The sequence below is a fragment of the Ovis aries genome, chromosome 11, assembly GCF_016772045.2.
Source record: "Ovis aries strain OAR_USU_Benz2616 breed Rambouillet chromosome 11, ARS-UI_Ramb_v3.0, whole genome shotgun sequence".
Classification (NCBI taxonomy): domain Eukaryota; kingdom Metazoa; phylum Chordata; class Mammalia; order Artiodactyla; family Bovidae; genus Ovis; species Ovis aries.
The window spans coordinates 38,469,785-38,479,670 of NC_056064.1; positions in this window are offsets into that span (position 1 = coordinate 38,469,785).

Consider the following 9,886-nt stretch of genomic DNA (forward strand, 5'->3'; position numbering starts at 1 on the left):
GTACAAGAGCATGGTATGTGTGTGTATGCACACTTAATGCACTTGTATAGCTGGTATTGGGGGTGGGCTCCTTAATCCCCAAGGGTGAGCGTGGGGTGAAGGAGGGGAGATGTCATGCCACTGGTGTGTCTGTGAGTGACACAGAGTTTTTCCACACGTATGTTATTCACATGTTCCTTGTCCGCCATGTACTCTCCAGACCTCCCAGAATCACAAGTCTGGTCCACATGGACCCCACTCCTTGCAGCCTGGGTATTAACCATATTCCCTCCCTCTCCTTAAGTGAGAAGCCTACCCTCCTTCAGCTTCCCCAAAGGATGAGGTATTAAGGGATTCAGTGAGGAGGTAGGCCCCTCCCTTCGCAAAAAAACGGATCCTTCTTCGTCCCACCAGGGACCCCCAGTCCTTAGCTTGTCCGGACAGGTGACAGCTAGGTCCTGCAGACTTTCAACCTTTCCACCTAGTCAGAGGCTCAAAGAGACACGAAGCTCATGAACCCCATTCCCGGACCCGGATGAGGGCAGGATGAGTTTGGAGAAACTGAATCCCGGGGAGGGGGCAGTTAGAAAAGTCTGAGTCGGCAATCTAGGACTCACGTGCACCCACCCGCAGCCCGGGGGCGGGGCGGGGAGAACGTGGGAGTGAAACAGGAAGAGAGATGGAGAGACAGAGAACGAAAGCCGGAGAGAGAAACTGAGACGGTGGACAGTCAGAAAGAGATCGAAGGGCCGAACTGGGGCGGGGTGGGGGGGGGCACTAGGAGCAGGACTGCGGCGGCGACCGCGGGCGCGCTGGCCGCAGGGGTCAAGGGAAGGGTTGCCTTTTCCTTTTTTCACGGGCATCACAGATGCACAATCGGTCAGCGAGGAAAGAATGCAAGTCTTTCATGTCAAGAAGGGGAAATCGAGGCTTAGTGATAGAGTCACTTAAAAGGGAAAACCGAGCTGGGGAGGACCCACCCTCCCGCTTCCCAGATCGAGTTCTTTTTTTTTGGAAGCCCAAATGGGTTTCTGGAGGGTACTCGGGCTCAGCAGGCACTTCCCACATTCTTTGTGGTGGGGCTGGAGTGGGTGGCAAGGGGGGAGGGGTGGCAAGGGGGAAGGAGACTGGAGATTAGTCTTGACACGGATTTGCATGGCAAGCACACTTCTTCCTCTGAGATGTTACAGATCAATAAAAATAGCAAAACTTTCGAAAGGATGATTTTACGCCACTTTACAAAACACAACATTGAGAGGAGGGAATGCAAACTCCTCCCTTGGTGCAGGAAGGAGGAGGTCGGCAAAGTGGCCAAGAGTGTCAACATCCAGAAGAAAGACAGCGACTCTCTTACCCACACACCTCCAGCCCACACTCAGGATGACCTCGATTGTTTCTTCCTGACTCTGAGAAGGATGGAGAGTAAGGCCCTGTCAGACTCCAGACCATCAAACTCTAGATGGCACTGACCAGGGGCTAGGCATTCCCATTTCAGCCCGGCTTCTCCCATCTGCAGCACCCTGCCTGAAAGACCACCAGCAGAACTTGGCCCAGAGAGTGGAGGGGACTATCTGCAGGTCACACAGCCACCTGGGAGGGAGGTGGGAGAAAGCCAACTGAGGTCTCTGGTCCCAGCCCCAGCACCCAGGCCCTGCCCATGGGACCTACTGTGGCCAGTCACACCTGCAGCAGCATCTTGGCTCCTGGCTCCCTTGAGAATTGGAACTGGACTCCCAGGCTGATTGAAGGGAGACTTGCTGGGGACCTAGTGGCCTCACCCTCAGCCCCTGTCTTCTCTAAGCTGCTGCGTGAGGCAGCCCAGGGATAACAGCTCCCTCCACCCGGTGATCACCTGAGACCTCGGGCCCATGGTCACGCTGGATACAGTGACTGTAGCCCTGCCACCTGGGAGCTCAGCTTCCAGCGAAAACCTCCAAAAGAAACCACTTTTCCAAGTTTGCCTCTGAAACTCTGGGGGGCTCATAGAAGGGGCTTACAACCCCCTTAGTCATCCTAGGAAGCCAAGCTGAATAGCAGTGACTGATATTCACCCAACCACAAAGCCAATTTTGTGGTTTCAATTGTTTTCAGAAGGAGCAGCAGTGCAGTGGCAGGAGGCCCTGGGCTGCCTGCTGGACCCCAGCCCCTGTCTGGGGCACTGACAGGGCAGAGTAGGGGCACTCTACTCTGCCTTGGCACAACTCAGTCCAAGCCCAGGAAGGCACAGAACTGCCCCCACCTCACAGATTCACAGGGCAAGGGTTCATAACAACCAGGAACACCGCCCTCCCCCATCCTTTCCACGTCCCCCCAGCAACTTGACTGGTCAGGCTGGCTGCTTCCTGGATCCAAGGTGAACTCTTTTCTTTTCTTTCCTTTTTGTTTCATTTTGTTTTTCTTTCCTTTCCTTTTCCTTCTTTCTTTCTTCTTTCTTCTTTCCTTTCTTCCTTCCCTTCCTTCTTCCCTCCCTCTCTCTTCCGTCTCCCTCCCCTTTTCCTCTAATATGTGTGTGTGGCAGGAATAGTTCAGGAGCCATAGCAAAGTGAACAGAGGCTGCTGGAAAAGTTAAAGGAAAAGTTAAGTTGCTCAGTGGTGTCTGACTCTTTGCGACCCCATATAGACTGTAGCCCACCAGGCTTCTCCGTACATGGGATTCTCCAGGCAAGAATACTGGAGTGGGTTGCCATTTCTTTCTCCAGGATCGAACCCAGGTCTTCCACATTGCAGGCAAATGCTTTAACCTCTGAGCCACCAGGGAAGCTGAGGCTGCTGGAAGGTTCCCGCAAATGAATATGGCCTGCCAGGCCCCAGATCCAAACCTATGGATGCCCAGACCCAGTCTGCAGCTCCTAGGGCTGTGGCACTCACTGCTTCCCCTCATCCAGCCTCAAACCACATCTGATCAGTTCCCTGATGAGCTGGGAAAAGATCCGGATTAGCAATAAAGGAGTAGATTTTAGAGGAATCTCAGCAATATAGAATGCCAAAATGTCAGGGCCAAGAGGGAAATTAAAACCATCCGTTCCAGTCCCTTCCTTTTCTTTTTTTCTTTTCCTAATTGGGGAGCAAAAGCTCTGAGAAGTGATGCAACATTTCCAGAGCTTGAGTATAATGAGAGGTCCTTCCTCACTGTCAGGACAGGCTCTGGGCACCTCCAGCCACTGCTCCACAGGGTGCAAACTTTCTCCCTTCTCAGCTCTTAATATTGATCAACTCCTGGTCCTGATGACTAGGGAGAAGAATCAGGAAACGGGGGGCGGGCCAGAAGCAAGGGGGCAGATGCAGATCAGAAGCAGCTGGGCACAGAGATTTCACGCTTCCCTGAGAACATGCAGCATCTCCTTGCCCTCTTCGTCCAGGAAGCCTGCCTGAATTACCTTTGGTGGGTGGGGGGACCATCACCCTCCACACTTGGGACAGGAAGTGAGGTCTGGACAGGAGCAGGGGGGTTGTGTGTGGGAGAAGCTAGGGAAGGGGAGGCCCCCCATGGGGAAAGAAGCTGCCCTAATGAGTCACTGCTGCCCAGGTGCAGCCCTCCTGGGGGCTGCCCATCTGTGGCTAAGATTTATCATGTGATTTCTACAAAGGATTGTGGAGTGGTGGGCTGGAGCTGGCTGCACCAGCTCGCAGGAGGTGATTGTGTGGGTCTCTCCCCAGGGCTCAGCACCATCCCAGTGGCAGCTCAAGCTGGAGGGCTGCTTGTCGAACATGCACCAGCACACCACTGGGCAGTGGGGTCAGCTGCAAAGCCCAGAGCACACGCGTGTGTTAGTGGACACTGTTCCTGGGGTCCGCATGGGTCCTGTGCGAATGCATGGCAGTACATGTCCATGTCCCTGTGGCACCTGGGACATGTGTGCACTGTGGTCCTGTGAGACTCTGAATGCATGCGTGTTGGGAGAAGCGTGTCTCTGCAGATGGGTGTCACTGGGAGCCTGGTAAGTGAGGAAGGGTGTGTGTGTGTGTGTGTGTGCAGTTGAGTCTTTGGAAGGGTGTATCTGGGGTTATGTGTGACAGGGTGAGCCTGGAGGACCAGCATGGGGAAAATACCCACATGTGCCGACTGTAGGGGCCTAAGGCCGTGCCTGAGATCAGAGACACCCGAATCCCTGAGCTCAGAGACCCCCTGTGCCAAGTCCTGCTCAGGCCCCCCTCTGTCTTCAGGCTTAACCACCTGCCATGCCCGGAGGGAGTGGAATGCCAGGGCAGGCAGGGGGCTCTCTGATCCCCCAGGTGAGCTCTCTGCTGCGTGTGCTGGGCACACCATAAAGGCCAGCACCAGGGGGCACTCTCCCCTTCCCTGCCCCTCACCCATGCTTCTGGGTGACCTATCTCCACACCATCTCCTCCTCCCCCACCTCCCATCCACAGATTGCTTTTGCTATGGGGGGTAAGGGTAAGAGAGTTCAGCTCCTGCAACACTCACAAGGTCATGGGCCCCAGGAAGGGGGAAGGACCTGAAGATCATCCAGTTGGCCCCATCCATCTACTCACTGTGGGCTGAAAGCCTGGACTGGGCATCCCTCTGGAGGAGGGGGCCCCGGACAGAATAATCACACAGGCTCTTGCATCCCCGTGCCCCTCTGCTGGCCTCCCCAGCTCCTCTGCCCCAGGGAGTTTGGCTGCACAATCCCATCTCCCCGACCTCTGGCCAAGAAGTCCTGCAGACCTCCTACCCCAGGCACAGGGGAAGCAGCCTGTTCACCACGGCTGCTTTCCTCTCCTCTCCTTCCCTCCCTGGTCTGCAAAGGCCAGAAGAAGAAGAGCATGATGCTCGGACAGTGGGAGAGGGACCAAGATGAGAGACAGGCTTTCACACCTGTGATCTTCTCACTCCAATCCCTCACCTTGTCTGGCGTGGGGCCATATGTCTTCTGATGCCTGAACCCACACTCATCCTTCCTCTCTAGAGCCTTCAGTCCCCGCCCTGGCAGTGGGTCATTCCTCTCGTCTATCTGCCTCTGGCCTGCACTACCTCGATGCCGGCCCGAACCCCCAGCCTCCGAGGGAGCGAGGGATTCACTGTGGAAAACATTCAGGGAACTGGTTCCCTCGATTCCTCTAGGAAATGTGCCCCAGCGTCTTCATAGGAAGTTCTTCCTAAAGTCTAACTTAACGGTCCTTCTGCTGCGGCCGTGCCCAGCATCTTCCCATCTTGGGCAATCTTGCTCCTTTAGCTGAAGCTGTGCTCTCAGGCAGTAAAAAAGTCAAGCTCCAAAAACGAAAACAAAAGTCTCCTCTTGTCCCCAGAGCTCTCTACACGCCCTGCCGCCACAGAAACCCGCAGGGCATTGGAGCCTTCATCCCAAAATGAGTCAGGGCCCCTCAGAGAGGTTGATCTGGGGCACAGGAATTTCCCTCCATGCCAAGCGAGGTTCTACTTGACACCGACCCCTGTCCAGCCTCCTTGGTCCAAAGGGGCAAGATACGGGCTTCCACCCAGAGGGGCTGGGCCTCTTGTGGGTGAACCCAGCTGGCCCTGCAAGGGGCCTCTGCCCTGGTCTCTTTTAACACCAGATTCACTCCCTGTTTGCTGCTAGAGGGGGATCCGTGCCGAGCTCCTAAGTGCAGAGCTGGAGGCAAAAAGTGTGCAGGCCCCCTGAGCGGTCTGCGGTGCCTGCCCCACTCCGTGGCCCACTGTACCCGCCATGTTTTCATTCCAAGGCAGGGATGGAAGTAGAAGCATCTCCCTAAGTCTGAGGACCCAGGGGACCCTCAGGCAGGTGCCAAGAAGCCAGCTGCAAATCTTCAGGCTCGTTCTTTCTCCTCCTGTGCTCAAAGGAGCAAGATTTCCCAGTGGGGAGGGAAGTGCTGGGTGGGGGTGGGAGCAGGGAAGGGGTTCCAAGGCCAGTGAAGACGGCTGGCCCTGGCTGGGAGAGGGGAGAGTGCAGGCAGCGGGTGGTCCCGCTGACCCCTGTGGAAGCTGGCATACTCCCCCTCCTGCCCCTGCACTGCATATATTCGCTCCCTCCAAAATAGCATCTCTGGAGGGGGAGTGGGGGTAGTTCTCAGCTCATCCTTCACTCCTTCTCGCAGTGTGTTCACAGCTCTTGCGGCTGTCTCTCGCGACCTGGTTTCCCTGCCAGGCCCTTCTGTTCTGCTTCTACCCTCCCCATGGGCTGTTCCAGGTCCCAGGTTCCAGGACACTCTGGCGGAGGGTCCCATCTCCCTCTACTTGGCCCGTCACGTTCACCGTTCACCATCTCCCGCCTCCAAGTTGTGACTGCCACATCCTTCCCTGCCCTCTCCGGGACAGAAGTAAATTCAATGCATGTAAACTGAGCACCAAATGTGTTCGTTGCAGGGGGTCTGTGTGGTAGTCCCTGGGGCAGTGGAGAAGTAAGTCAAAATGAACAGTCCTGGCCCTTTCTCCAAGGATTGCAGAGGACAGAGAGCGGACAACTGGCAATATCTCCAAGTAAAGGTGGACTGAGGCCTCTTCCAATGGAGCTGGGAGTGCCCGCTCCCTCCCACCTCATGACCCTAGGGCCAGGGTCGCACCTCTGGTCTACCTCTCACCGTTTCTAGAATCTACTCACAAGCTCCCTTGCTAGTGTTGGGATTATTTCTCAGGCAGAATGTTCTCTCGAGGTTGGCAGGGGATGTCTGGGCCCTGCCCTCGGAAATGCCTAGTCTGAGAGGGGAGGCAGGAAGAACTGAAGAGAACAACGCAGCTGGGCAGAGCTGGGGTCAGCACAGCTGTGTGAGGGGCTCCAGGGAGAGGGTTCCCAGAGGAAGGGAGGGAGGTGGTGTGGGCTCCCAAGAAAGGGGCCAGGCTGGGGTTCTCGGGGCCAAGGGAGGTGGGGGCTGGGACAGGGTGACTGCCCAACCTGTGGAGGGAGCAGCAAATATAAGTACATTTCCCTACCAGGGGCCGGCGAGTGATGGGAGGGGGTGGCTGCCCTCTTGCCATCAGCACTGGGAGTGTTGGAGCAAGGAAAGAGAACCTCAAAGGTCCCCCCAGGGAATCACCTTCCCCCTTGTTATTTCTGGCTCCATTTTCTTGGTCAAGAAGGGTGTCAGTGGTAATGCAAATGAGGAGGTGTTGGAGGTGCTGGCCGACACCCATCCTGTCCCCCTCCCAGCCCTCCTCTGCCCTCCCTTCCCCTAGGCCTGCACTCACACCGGATTGGAACATAGGCCAGGCAAGCTTGGGGCCTTTGCCCTCAGCTGAGTCGGCATGGAGGGGCAGGGTGACGCTGCGGGTTCTGGGGGCCTCTGCCTCTGCCACAAGGATAGGGAAGCTACCATGAGGGCCTTCAGCAGATGCCCACAGGCCTTCCCCTACCCCAACCCCTCCCGCCCTCAGCCCTGCCAGGCCCCCCTGGGTTATTAACATCTGCATAGACAGTCAATGCCTCAAACCAGGCTGCCAATAGGAAGGGCACAGCCCGGAGCCCTGTCTGCAGCACCCCCTTAATCAGGGCCCTCTGCAGAGGTCCATTAGATTTCACTGAGGCAACCGGGAGGCACAGCTCTGAGTGCCAGAAATTTCTCTGGAGTGAATCAACAGAGAGATTAGAGGATGGGCAGGAACAGGAGCATACTGGATCTCTCACAGTTCCCCTGAATGAGGTCTCTGCCCAGACTCCTTGTTCAACCCCTTCTCAGCGAGGACCGCCTCGCGCCGGGCGGTTCATCGCTGAGTCTAACCTCCGTTCTTCCTGCAGTAGCCAAAGTGGCTCTGTTCTTTGCCCTGGCTAAGGGAGAAATGGGACTGGGGGAGCAAGCAACCCTGTCAAGATATCACTGACTGAAACCCCCACCCCCCTCTGTTCTTCCTCATTAGTCCTAATCAGCGGGGTGTGGTGTTTCTCATTAACACACGGCTGACTCACCCACACACCCCTCCCGTTTGCTAGCGATCAGCTTCCCACCCCCCCAAACCCCCCATCCTCCGCCTCTCTCTCTCACACACACACACACCAGCACCAGCAGCAGCAGCAGCTTCTGATAGAAGCTCTTAATTCCTCAGCTGATCACCTGGCACAGCTTCTACAGGGACCCAGGAGAGGGGCGGGGTGGCTGTAGGCTGGTAGCTCTGGCTGAGGAAATCAAAGATGAGGCCAGGAGGCCCACAGGACAGCTGGTGGATGAAGGAGAGACAGAGGGCAGCAGGGCTGGAGCTGGGATGTTGGGTGTCGGCCTTTCCTCAGGCACTTGGAGGTGAAGCCACGGATGGCTTGGAGTCTGTGATTCCTCCCTGCCACTGACCCCTCCTCCCCAAGTCCAGCTCCCCATCTGTGCTGGTGAAAGTGAGTCGGTTCCCAGGTGTCGTCTCCAGCCTCGACGGGGTCTTCCCCCACTTCACTCCTGTGCAAGTCATCCCACCCTCCTCACCGCTCCAGGAGCCCAGAGATCCAGACCCCTCTGCCTCCCGCTGTCTCAGGCCCTGGGGTCCCTGAATTACTCCCAAAGAGTAACAAGCGTCCTCACGTCTGATCGCAGCCCAGATTCCGTTGGGAAGAGAAGGATGAGTGTTGGCAGGGCTCTCCAACCCCTAGTCCTCTCCTTTGGGCAGGCATTAAGTTAAAGGCTGCAGGTCTAGAGGAACTGGGCTGGGGAAACACTAGCTTTTTCTTCCTTCCCTTCCTTTCCAGCCCCAAGCAGCTTCCCATCCTGCATCTGAGCCCTTTCCCACATCCCCAGAGATCCAGGAGACATGTTGCTGGAATCCGCACCTGACGTTGCCATACTCCCCTCCCCCGTGACAGGAGTGTCCAGGTTGTGGGTAGCTGGGTTTCCTCACCCCTTCAGACTTATGCCCAAGGACCAGGTGAGGTTACACAAGCCATGCCCCCACACAGCTTATTTCCAGGTCACCCTTTGCCCTTCTTTTCAATGGCTGGGATTTCTCTTTGCTTTGTGTCTTTTTACCACCCCTAATTTTCTCATGTCCTTCAAGCAAATGCTTCCAGGGGTCCAAACAAAACCCAGACACCTGGGTGCTGCATTCATCCATGGCAGAAAGAAAACCTCTTCCATGAAGTGGGAGAAAATCAGGGGAACTCATGTGCCAGAGATTCCAGAACCCTCTCTACCAGGGCTTGTAAGAAGCCATGTCCCATGGGGATGTCTGTTCTTGCCTTCCCTGGCAGTCAAGACTTGGCTACAGATGAAATCAGGGTTGGACAAGCTTTTAGCAGCTATAGTTGTCAACTGCAACAGAGGAGCAGGGAAGGCTCCCTGTGGGGACTGCGCCTTGGCATGGAACGGGGAGGGATGTAAACCCCGGGTCTGGAGCTGGACCTTGAGTCTTCAGTGAGCAGTGGCTCCTGCCTTTTGCTTCCAAGTGAATCCTTGGCCAAAAAGTGTCACATGGAAATGAAAGGCACCAAGATTTGATGAGTAAGTAGCTCAGGCTCTTTCTGCAGACGAGAGGGCACGGCCCAAGCTGGGGCAGAAGTCACAGGTTCACGACCTGGCTCTGACCTCCAAGGCTATGGCACTTTTCAAGGCACCCGCTGAGCCGCTACCCACTCTCTGACCCACAAGGACATGGAACCCAGATAAATGTTCCTTCATTTTTGAGGCTCCAGTCTGGTTCCTGGCATGAGAAATCATTTGATGAAAAAAAAAAATAGTGCTACAGGTAAATGAATCCTCAGGCTACAGAACTTCTACCTGCCAGACCTGCTGGGAGGGAAAATTCACGAGTCCCTGACACCTGCTCAGGGCTGGTCACGAAGATACACTCTGCTGCTCCCCATCTGTTCCAAATAAAGTCCACATCACAAGTCACCTGTAGCCACTCGCATGCCTGAGTCTCTAGAACCACCTGGGAACACGGGGGCTCTAAGCATCCCCTACTTGCCCTCCCGTGGTTGTGGTTACTTGAGACAGTTTCCAAGACCTTCCGCCTGGAAGGGTTCCCTCCCTCCCCCAGCCACAGAGAGCACAAACCGAG